Source organism: Palaemon carinicauda, chromosome 7 (genome assembly GCF_036898095.1).
Source record: "Palaemon carinicauda isolate YSFRI2023 chromosome 7, ASM3689809v2, whole genome shotgun sequence".
Classification (NCBI taxonomy): Eukaryota; Metazoa; Arthropoda; class Malacostraca; order Decapoda; family Palaemonidae; genus Palaemon; species Palaemon carinicauda.
In genome coordinates, this window is record NC_090731.1 from 91,188,995 (window position 1) to 91,200,683 (window position 11,689).

The following is an 11,689-nucleotide window of genomic DNA, read 5'->3' on the forward strand; positions in this document are numbered from 1 at the left end:
GCAAAAGTTAAATGCAAAAATCTGTACACACAATCCCTCGCGCTCAGCCCGAAATATGTAACAGCCAGCTAAACCTAAATCAAGTTACAATTAGTCTAAGCTAAAATGGGGGAAAACTCGTAGCTATGTATTTTAACTGCACTCCTTACAGAAGACAGCCTTTGTCCTCAAATGTCTGTTGATTGAATTCCCGTCAACCGAACAGTTTGCACAGTTTGGACCCTTGACTGGCCTACCTCTGGAATCCTCGCTTTTTGTAGATAGGATCTCCCAGGCTCGTCTCCTTCCATATCTCCAGCTGTCAGATCCTGGTGTCAGTCAAGTTGGGGGGGGGGGGTAGGGGAGTTGTGAGCCAGAGGTGCACAGATTCACTGACCAGGTCGGTCAGCCAGTCACAACTGCTGCTCTTGCACGAATGGAGTGACGCTTCTGTAGCTTGGGTTCACTTGTCTTCCCTTTTCCAAACAGGTGAGTGTCGTGGTGCATAGAATAATGCAATTAAAGAGCCACATCAGGACTTTAGGGCGGGGCAATGCAAAGCTGCAAGGAGTGCGTAGGAGGCAGGATTTTGCACAAAATACTTGGAGATATCTTGCTGCTCTAAGTGAATATACATATACAATAATCTTACCTATTCTGGCTTGCTAAAAATGAATAGTTTAATGATCAGGTAGCAATGGGCTGGTGCCCTGGGCATACATCTTAAAAATAACAGATTTAATTGGTACTGAAAAATAAAAGCTACATTCTACGCTGTGACGTCACGTACATGGCGTGCGCTATTGTCAACAAGTTTAGTTAGTTTAAAATGGTTTTCCTGATTTTTCGGTAAATAAAACATAAAGTAAGAGTGGGAGCACGGGTTTAAGAAGTAACTACAAAATTAGGAGAGAGACTAGAATACGAAAGGATTAGGAGTGAAGAAAAATTCTTCATAATATTTTTTTCAAACTATTTCAGCATTATACAGGGTACAATCATTACAATGATAGAAAATAATCGAAAAAAATATTAATTACTGCACAAATAAACCTATTTTTTACTCCTAATACAATTATTCATGGACCATGACCACATGAAAAATTATTACATACCCTCCTTAGTGATTTGTTTATCCATATCTATGAAGTATTGGAAAACAAGTATTGGTACTATTCGAACTGATTGTAATATTATTGAAACTTTGAATTGTAGCAAGCGGACTTTTTGACTTAGTGCTACTCATCAGTGGGATGAGTGATACTGGCTGTTTTGACCAACTAGTCAGGGAATATTTGGTGGTGTTTGGCTCCGTACACATCGGAGATTACTTGCGGAATCAAGTTTATTTCTTTTCTTCGTTTTGATTCCAACTAATGCTGAAAACCCTGATTCACAGAGGTAAGAAACCGAAAAGGGGTCAGTCACTTGTAGGATTCGTTGACCGATTTTTTGGTAAACTAGAAGATATTTTATTTAAACCTTTTCCATACCAAGAGAGGTAAAATCATCTTTTCCCACAGAATTAAACTTCAGTTCTAGGAGTCCTGCCTTTGTCATCCTTAGAAGATCCTAGCGCCTTCTTGGGGTGTTGCCCCAGTTTTAGAATCACTGTACTATACTATGAAGTTACCAAATGTCTCTTTATCTTGCTAGGATGTGTAGGCTACTGAAATCCAAGAAAACAGTTGAACTTGATATCTATTTGATAGATTCTACACTATGTACATATTATCGATTTAATATAATTTGGACAAGAGATAGGTAGAAAAGTTCCTAAACAAGATTAAGAGATCAATTAAAACTATTAGAAAAGACTGAAAACCTAATAAAGAAAACACTGGACATAAGGGTAAAATCTCAGAAAGATAAAAGTAAACTATCAAAACTATCCAAAACAATAAACAAAATAAAATCCAAGACGATCGGAAGTACAATCAGACCAAAAGTAAAGAAATACCGAAGATAGGAAGAAGCATCAAACTAATGAAAAGATGACTTGGAACAGGGCACCAACATATTTTTGTATGAGAGGATGAAAATTTAAATATTATCAATAAAAGATATCAAGTGCTAAAAATTGCAGAGTATTTCTGTTCAATGCTATGCAATAATGATATAAGAAATAACTTTGCTAATAGAAGTGATGAAACAACTGAGCTGATACCAAAAGTTACAGTTGGAGAGGTAAAGAAAGCATGAAAAGGCATGAAAAGAGGCAAAGCAACAGGAGAGGTTCAGTTTAGTGAAATATGGTAGGAACTGTAAAAGATGATAGAAGATTTAAATGAAGAGTAAAGAAATGTAGGAATAAAAAAAGATATGAAATAAAACAAATATATTGTTTAATGAAAAGGTAAAGAAAACAAATAAGGGTTATGGACGAACCTCTAAGTATACATACTTAGGACATACAGTAAGTGTTACCTTAAGACATGAGACCGTATTTCAAAGAATGATAAGCTTAGGATTGTGAGCTTTTGGTAAACAAAAGTAAAATGTCCCTTTCTCTAAAAAGGAATGTATTTACTCAGATGGTCCTACTAGTATTAACTTATTCCTCATAAACGTGGAAGCAAAAAATAAATAATCAAAGATAAAAAATGGAAGAGTTGTAGGTTTGTAGCTTAGCAATTAATAATAATGATAATAATAATAATAATAATAATAATAATAATAATAATAATAATAATAATAATAATAATAATAATAATCATAATAATAATAATAATAATAATAATAATAACAATAATGATAATTATTGAGTATATCGCAATATCAATATCGAATGTTGGTATGCTTTACTAACGGGAATGGAATGTTTTCATAAAGTGGTCATAAGTGTAATTAAAAAGGTCTAACTCAAAAATATGGAAATTTTTGATGAAAAGGGTCTGAGACAAAAACATTCAGCAGCCGGAATATTGATTTGTTTGAATTGATAATTATTTTGATAGTCCAGTTTATAATTGGAAAAAAACAGTGGTATATAGAATAGTTACCGTTTTTCTGCTCTTTCTTGTTATGTGTTATTTACTGAACGATTACATGCGTTGGATGCTGTAAGACGAATCTCTTTAAAAACATTACATTGTTTTTATATGTTTAGATAAATTAATTCCATATTCTGAAATACGGTAAACACCAAATAATCTATGCGGGCAGGTTTTAAAATATTACATTATGGTTTGACTAATAAATTGTAGTTCTGTTGATGGGCTTCATAGTGAGTATAGGAGTGTGAAATCTAGTGTTCCTCACGGTGAGCATTATTGGTTCATTAATATTCACCCATATATAATGATATGTGTTTTGGCCTAAAAAACCAGCTCGTTGCATTATGCAGAAAATGCTACTCTATTTTCACTAATTCCATCTCCTGAATGTAGATCCTGGATTGCTGAATTCCTTAATAGAAAGCTAGCTAAAATTAGCGTATTACAGTCATATATAAATGTCTTGTCGTTTTTGGTAACTCACTGTAAGCCCCAATATATATGGATTCAAAAATTCCAGAAGTAGAAAAAGTGCACATTTCTGCCAACAGATGCCCCACAGAGAAGTATTTGTTTGTTAAAGTGGAGGACAAGGGTGGAGAGTAGCCTACGTTTTAGAGTTGTAAAGGGTGTGATGGTGGGGGAAATAGGAAAAGTTACGTTCGAACATAAATTAAATATAATTTCATCCGTTCCTAATTCTATCATTATAATGATTCTGTGGGTGGTATATCTTAGCAATCTATGTTTGTTAACGGTTATATAAATGGATAAGCAGCCTGGTAAAATGAAATACTTAATTGGAGTTAGTACTTTCATCCACTCAGTACATCAATAGACTCATCCTGAGTGGATGAAAGTACTTACTCCAATCACGTCTTTTCATTTTTCCTTTCGTGGCTATAATACATACATATATATATATATATATATATATATATATATATATATATATATATATATATATATATATATATATATATAAATATATATATTATATATATATACATATATATTATATATATATATATATATATATATATATATATATATATATATATACATATATATATATATATATTATATATATATATATATATATATATATATATATATATATATATATATATATATATATATATATATTATTTTTGTTCGCTTGTGAAAATGCCAAAAAGTTACCAGATTATGAGAGGTTAACCTTCCCTACTTTCATTTTGGCAAATGTTTTTACTAATTTTTTTTTCTTTTTTTTGGCCATGCTATTTTCAATCGATATAACAGAGTCCACTCATTTATTCTTCCGACATCCTGCTCCTCAAAAAAGTTTTTTTATCCCTTTGAGTTTTGAAAAGGATAGTTCTGCAATTGCGGCTGTAACAGTGGTCGTTAGAAATACAGTGATTATATGTAGGAATTCATGAAAGCATGGACATGGTGGTGTTTTCATACATCAAAACATACAATTTTCATGTATCAAAGCATACAATTTAGAAATTGCAGTAACATTTTCAAGATATGATCTGGAATGTTGGTGGAAGAACAACTATTGAGCTCTGATCCAGTAGGTAAATTATTGGGAAACAGTATTTTGAAATATTTAGCACCTGGAAATCTTTTAGAAGTGGTACTCTGGATTCGAAAATCTTTCATCTTTACATAATTCATCAAAATGGTTTTTACCTTTTTTATGCGTTTGGACTGAAATTTTGGCTCAACACCACATCTATTTCAGAGCTCAGCTGCTTATTTTAATTTGTACATTTGTCTCCCATTTCCATCAGGGAATTTTGCATATGAATCGATTTGTCTAACATCCTCTACCTTTGCAATAACTTAGAAAGTGTATTTATTGTGTCTAGTAATTTTGTTGGCACGACAACCAATAATATAAACTCAGGCCTTTTTCATTAGGCCACCTACAGCATCTCGTTCATTATGACTATCATTGAGAAGACTCATCTTTGAAATCTTTTTTACAACATCTGAATAGCTAAATCTTAAAACAACTAGTGAGTCATGTCGAGATGATCATCGAGTTGACCATAATTGTTTTAGAATTGCTTTACCAGTAACTTTTAAGACACAAGCTATCTATTTCTGCATAGCCCATCGTTTTATACTGACCCAAAAAATTCTAGAGCTCTTCAATATGTCATAAACGAAATATTCTGAACAGAAGAATCCTTGAGAGCAAGATCCAGATTATGTGAGCGCTAGTGTTTTTTTTTTCTTTTTTAGCTATTCTGTCTTGAACACCTGAATATAACCTGCCCATATTTGTTGCACCATCATACCATTGACCACAACATATATTCAGGTATAGACAAATTTTTATTTTAAGCAAACTGACACTTTCCTTTTTAGATACAACAGCATTTTGAGTTGATACTTCTTGAAATCCCAGAAAAGATTCCTGGATCTCAATGTCACGAGGCAATCCATCTTGGTACTTTATCATATTGAATTAGTATACTCATTTGGTCTACTTCTGAGATATCCTGTTGTTACGATCCTAAAATCGTAACAGGTTCTTTTAATAATCAAAATAAATGTTTCCAACAACAACCATTAAAATATGGGAAATGAATATAAAATGAAGCTCATAAAAAACAGACCACGATTATTCACAAGCTTATAAAGAAAATTAATGTTACTAATCGTTTACTTTAACTGACAAATAAAATCAATCAAAACATCAATAGAAAAGGGGACAGTTCAGTAAGGTAGAAATACTTAAGGAATAGTTTTCTGCAGCTGCTGAGACGATACTGGTACGGAGACTTCAGGCGTATGAACGTTGCAGAAGGGTGGCTGAAGTTCAGCTGAAACTGGCACGGCAGGATGACTGGATTCGAAGACGTCAAAGAAAGGGTGGCATCAAGATGAGACATCACAAGTCTTCGCAAAGAAATTGATGAACAAAGGTAGGCTGCAGGCAGTGTGGGCAACTTCTCGTCACAAGCAGAGAGGGCTGGATGCTTCAATTCGTCTCTTCTTCTCAACCGTAACAGGATTTTGTAGATAGGTATTTGTCGTGTGAAGGGAAGGTTCTGGTCTTCTCTGCTTCTTATCTCGTTAGGACTTGGCTCTCATCTGCGTATGTCCTGTCCTATCTCTCTTGGACAATCTCTTTTTGAAGTTTATGTACCTATGTATGGGCAGAGGTAATTACAGTGTGCAGTGGTCATTTCCATAGAAGGAGGGTTTTTTTTTTATATAAATTCTGCGTCTCGATTGGCTTCCTCAAAAACACACACTTCGATCATGCCAGGAATGCTTCTAGAATAAATTTCTGATGCAATCTGAACCACGTGTTAAGTCGTAACAAAAAGGTAGCCTCGTGTCCTTCCATGATGACATATTTCATAAACAAGGATTTCCCTCAGGCTCAGTTTCTCAAAATATGCTGACTCTACTGATTAAGACGATGACAACTTGGCCAAAACAGGAGTCCCCTTATCGCTGCAGGTGCTCTTCGTCGAGGCTTCGTTTACTTTCAAAATGCTGACGACAGTGAAGTGATGACAGGTTTGACTAAATAATGCGGTAGTCGAATTTCGCTGCTCACACTTTGGGAATAAATATTTTCGTCTTTCATAACATATCGTTTTAAAAGTATTGTATCTACCCTTGACACGTTTCCTCAAAAGAAATAAAAAAGAAAATCTACTGTTTTTTTTTTTTTTTTTTTTTTTTTTTTTTTTTTTTTTTTAAGGTCTGCAAGGGAAAAAACGCATTCATCCCTGAACTGAGGAACATCTGCATGAAACTTCAACTTAACATCAGCAAAACATTATTCTTTAGTATTCCATTCACTCAACACCGAACTGTAGTGAAAAAAAATTCTTAATTCGTTGATGAGAAAAAAAAATATTTTCTCATTCTGAAAAATCTCTGGAATGGCTATAAGCTATGACATTATTCTTTCTTTTTATATGAATTATCAGATTATAATGATGTAGCTCTAAACTCCAATGTATGAGACGTTTATTCTTATTCTTAAATCTTTCCAAATAATCTAACGGATCGTGATCAGTATACACAGTTAAAACAGGACTATTACGTACATAAATCTCAAAGTGCTGCAAGGCTGAAGCTAAACTAAACAATTCCTTTTCAATAGTTGAATAATTTTGTTGAGTTTTATTCAGTTTCCTTCCATAATATGCGACTGGGTGCTTCGTCCCATTCACTTTCTGCAGCAAGACTCCTCTCTATACTAATGTCACTAGCATCGATCGCTAAATTAAATTCCTTGCTAAAATCAGGTAACAATAATACTGGCTCGTGAAGCATTACGGCCTTTAATTCATTGAAAGCTTCTACACCTTCCTCATCAAATACAAAACTTCGTCCCTTCTTAAAAGAATTAGTTATGGGAGCGCTTATTTCTGTTTTTTTTTTTTTTTTTTTTTTTTTTTTTTTTAAACTTATATTAAGAAAATATAGTTTATAGGCTAATTTTTGCAAATACATATTTATAATATAAACATACATACTTTAATATTGATTTTCCTGATGTGGTTTATAATTCATCATCTGCATACACTAACATTAGTCACTTAGATTAATATTTACTCAACACAATAAAGACTAGCCGATAATGCAATAAATGAAGATTACTACAATTTATATACTTTAAACTTCAATTATCATTAAGGAATTTTTCACTTACAATAATTTTACTCATTTTTATCCAAATTAACATATTCTTTAGTAAAATGTAAAAGACATTTATACTTTAGCGACTTTAACAATATAAATCTTGCCTTGAATATTCTACTCTTAATAAAGGAGATCATACTTAACTCATCTGCTGAGGGCATTACCTTATGAAGGTACCAGATCCCAATTATAAATTCACTTATTAATAACATTGCTGTGTTTCTGTCTCTTTTTGAATAGGCCTGAAAATCCAGTTTTAAAACCTTTAGAAAACTTTCTGTAGGTATTTTACGAATCTTGTTAAAAAAAGTTTTGATCCAATTCTCAACTGTTCTTCTGAATCTACAAAAAATATACTTAGTGCATAATTGTTTATGCCCCCTGTGGCCGCGGGGGCATAAAACAATTAGAATAGCGCCAACGTTATCCCTGCGTGTCGTAAGAGGCGACTAAAAGGGACGGGACGAGGGGGCTGGGAACCCCCTCTCCTGTATAGAAAATCCTGTGAGACAGCAACAAAGAGATGGAGCTGGGGGGAGAGTGACTGCTCCCCGCACTCTAGTTTTGGGGTGTTTGAATGTGCGTGGATGTAGTACGATAGAGAGTAAAAGATGTGAGATTAGAAGTATGTTTAGAAGTAGAAGGATGGATGTATTGGCTTTGTGTGAGACAAAGATGAAAGGAAAGGGTGAAGTGATGTTTGGTGAAATGTCTGGTAGAGTGTCTGGGATTGAAAGGGGAAGAGCGAGAGAGGGTGTGGCTTTATTGCTGAGTGAATGGATGACAGGTAAAGTAGTGGAATGGAAGGAGATATCATCTAGGTTAATGTGGGTAAGGGTTAGGTTGGGTAGGGAATGTTGGGCGTTTGTCAGTGCGTATGGGCCAGGTAGTGAGAAAAGTGAAGAAGAGCGGAATGAGTTCTGGAATGAATTAACTAGGTGTGTAGAAGGACTGGGTAGAAGGAATTATGTAGTTGTTATGGGTGACTTAAATGCTAGAGTGGGTGCTGGAGAGGTAGAAGGTGTCATTGGGAAATATGGCGTACCAGGTGAAAATGAGAGTGGTGAGAGACTGGTAGATATGTGTGTTGAACAAGAGATGGTAATAAGTGCTAGCTTTTTTAAAAAGAAAGATAAAAATAAGTATACATGGGTAAGAGTGGCAAATGGAAGAGTAGTAGAAAGGGCATTAATGGATTATGTGTTGATAACTAAAAGAATGTTTGGAAGATTGAAAGACGTGCACGTGTTTAGGGGTATGGCTAACGGTATGTCTGATCATTTTTTGGTGGAAGGAAAATTAGTTGTAGCAAAAGAGTGGGGGAATAGAGTAGGTGGATGTAAAAGGGAGCTAGTGAGGGTTGAAGAGCTAATAAAACCGGGGGTAAAAAGTAAATATCAGGAAAGGTTGAAAATGGCACTGGTAATTTAGAGGAGGAGTGGAAGTTAGCAAAAGAAAATTTTGTTGGGATTGCAAGTGATGTATGTGGCAAGAAGGTTGTTGGAGGCAGCATGAGGAAGGGCAGTGAATGGTGGAATGAAGGAGTGAAGGTAAAAGTGGAAGAGAAAAAGAGGGCTTTTGAAGAATGGCTGCAGAGTAATAGTATAGAGAAGTATGAAAAATATAGAGAGCAAAAGGTGGAAGTAAAGCGCAAGGTACGTGAGGCAAAGAGGGCAGCTGACCTGAGGTGGGGTCAGGGACTGGGTCAGTCATATGAAGAGAATAAGAAAAAGTTTTGGAAAGAAGTGAAGAGAGTAAGGAAGGCCGGCGCAAGAATTGAAGAGACAGTGAAAGATGGAAATGGAAGGTTGTTAAAAGGAGAGGAGGCAAGGAAAAGGTGGGCGGAATATTTTGAAAGTTTGCTGAATGTTGAGGATGATAGGGAGGCAGATATAATTGCGGTTCCAGGTGTTGAGGTGCCAGTGATGGGAGATGAGAATGAGAGAGAGATTACAATAGAGGAAGTGAGGAGAGCACTAGATGAAACGAGAGTAGGAAAAGCATCGGGTATGGATGGTGTGAAAGCTGAGATGTTGAAGGAAGGGGGTGTGACTGTACTTGAATGGTTGGTGAGATTGTTTAATGTGTGTTTTGTGTTGTCAATGGTACCAGTAGATTGGGTCTGTGCATGTATTGTACCACTATATAAGGGTAAGGGAGATGTGCATGAGTGTTGTAATTCAAGAGGTATTAGTTTGTTGAGTGTAGTTGGAAAAGTGTATGGTAGAATACTGATTAATAGGATTAAGGATAAAACAGAGAATGCAATCTTGGAAGTACAGGGTGGTTTTAGAAGAGGTAGGGGTTGTATGAATCAGATTTTTACAGTTAGGCAGATATGTGAGAAATATTTAGCAAAAGGTAAGGAGGTGTATGTTGCGTTTATGGATCTGGAGAAAGCATATGATAGAGTTGATAGGGCAGCAATGTGGAATGTGATGAGGTTATATGGAGTTAGTGGAAGGTTGTTGCAAGCAGTGAAAAGTTTCTACACAGGTAGTAAAGCATGTGTTAGAATAGGAAATGAGGTGAGCGATTGGTTTCCGGTGAGAGTGGGGCTGAGACAGGGATGTGTGATGTCGCCGTGGTTGTTTAACTTGTATGTTGATGGAGTGGTGAGAGAGGTGAATGCTAGAGTGCTTGGACGAGGATTAAAACTGGTAGGCGAGAATGATCATGAATGGGAGGTAAATCAGTTGTTGTTTGCGGATGATACTGTACTGGTAGCAGACACAGAAGAGAAGCTTGACCGACTAGTGACAGAATTTGGAAGGGTGTGTGAGAGAAGGAAGTTGAGAGTTAATGTGGGTAAGAGTAAGGTTATGAGATGTACGAGAAGGGAAGGTGGTGCAAGGTTGAATGTCATGTTGAATGGAGAGTTACTTGAGGAGGTGGATCAGTTTAAGTACTTGGGGTCTGTTGTTGCAGCAAATGGTGGAGTGGAAGCAGATGTACGTCAGAGAGTGAATGAAGGTTGCAAAGTGTTGGGGGCAGTTAAGGGAGTAGTAAAAAATAGAGGATTGGGCATGAATGTAAAGAGAGTTCTATATGAGAAAGTGATTGTACCAACTGTGATGTATGGATCGGAGTTGTGGGGAATGAAAGTGATGGAGAGACAGAAATTGAATGTGTTTGAGATGAAGTGTCTGAGGAGTATGGCTGGTGTATCTCGAGTAGATAGGGTTAGGAACGAAGTGGTGAGGGTGAGAACGGGTGTAAGAAATGAGTTAGCGGCTAGAGTGGATATGAATGTGTTGAGGTGGTTTGGCCATGTTGAGAGAATGGAAAATGGCTGTCTGCTAAAGAAGGTGATGAATGCAAGAGTTGATGGGAGAAGTACAAGAGGAAGGCCAAGGTTTGGGTGGATGGATGGTGTGAAGAAAGCTCTGGGTGATAGGAGGATAGATGTGAGAGAGGCAAGAGAGCGTGCTAGAAATAGGAATGAATGGCGAGCGATTGTGACGCAGTTCCGGTAGGCCCTGCTGCTTCCTCCGGTGCCTTAGATGACCGCGGAGGTAGCAGCAGTAGGGGACTCAGCAGTATGAAGCTTCATCTGTGGTGGAAATGTGGGAGGTTGGGCTGTGGCACCCTAGCAGTACCAGCTGAACTCGGCTGAGTCCCTGGTTAGGCTGGAGGAACGTAGAGAGTAGAGGTCCCCTTTTTTGTTTTGTTTCTTGTTGTTGTCGGCTACCCCCCAAAATTGGGGGAAGTGCCTTTGGTATATGTATGTATGTATAATTGTTTCAGGTTCTTCACAATTACTACACAAATAACTGTCGTAATGTTCATCATATATAACCTATCCTTTGTAGCTAAGACTTCGTGGCTGTATTTAATAAACAATATTTCTCTATTTACTGTATCAATCCTCTTTTTATTTAACTTTTCCCATATTACATTCCAATGAAACAACAGATCACTTTCTTCAATACTTGGCAGAACTGATTCACATGTCAGCATGTGACAGTAAATGAGCTTTAATTTCAGCAAAGTATAGGTCTTTATCTTTATTACAGAATGAAATATCGTTATTATTTTGTCATGAT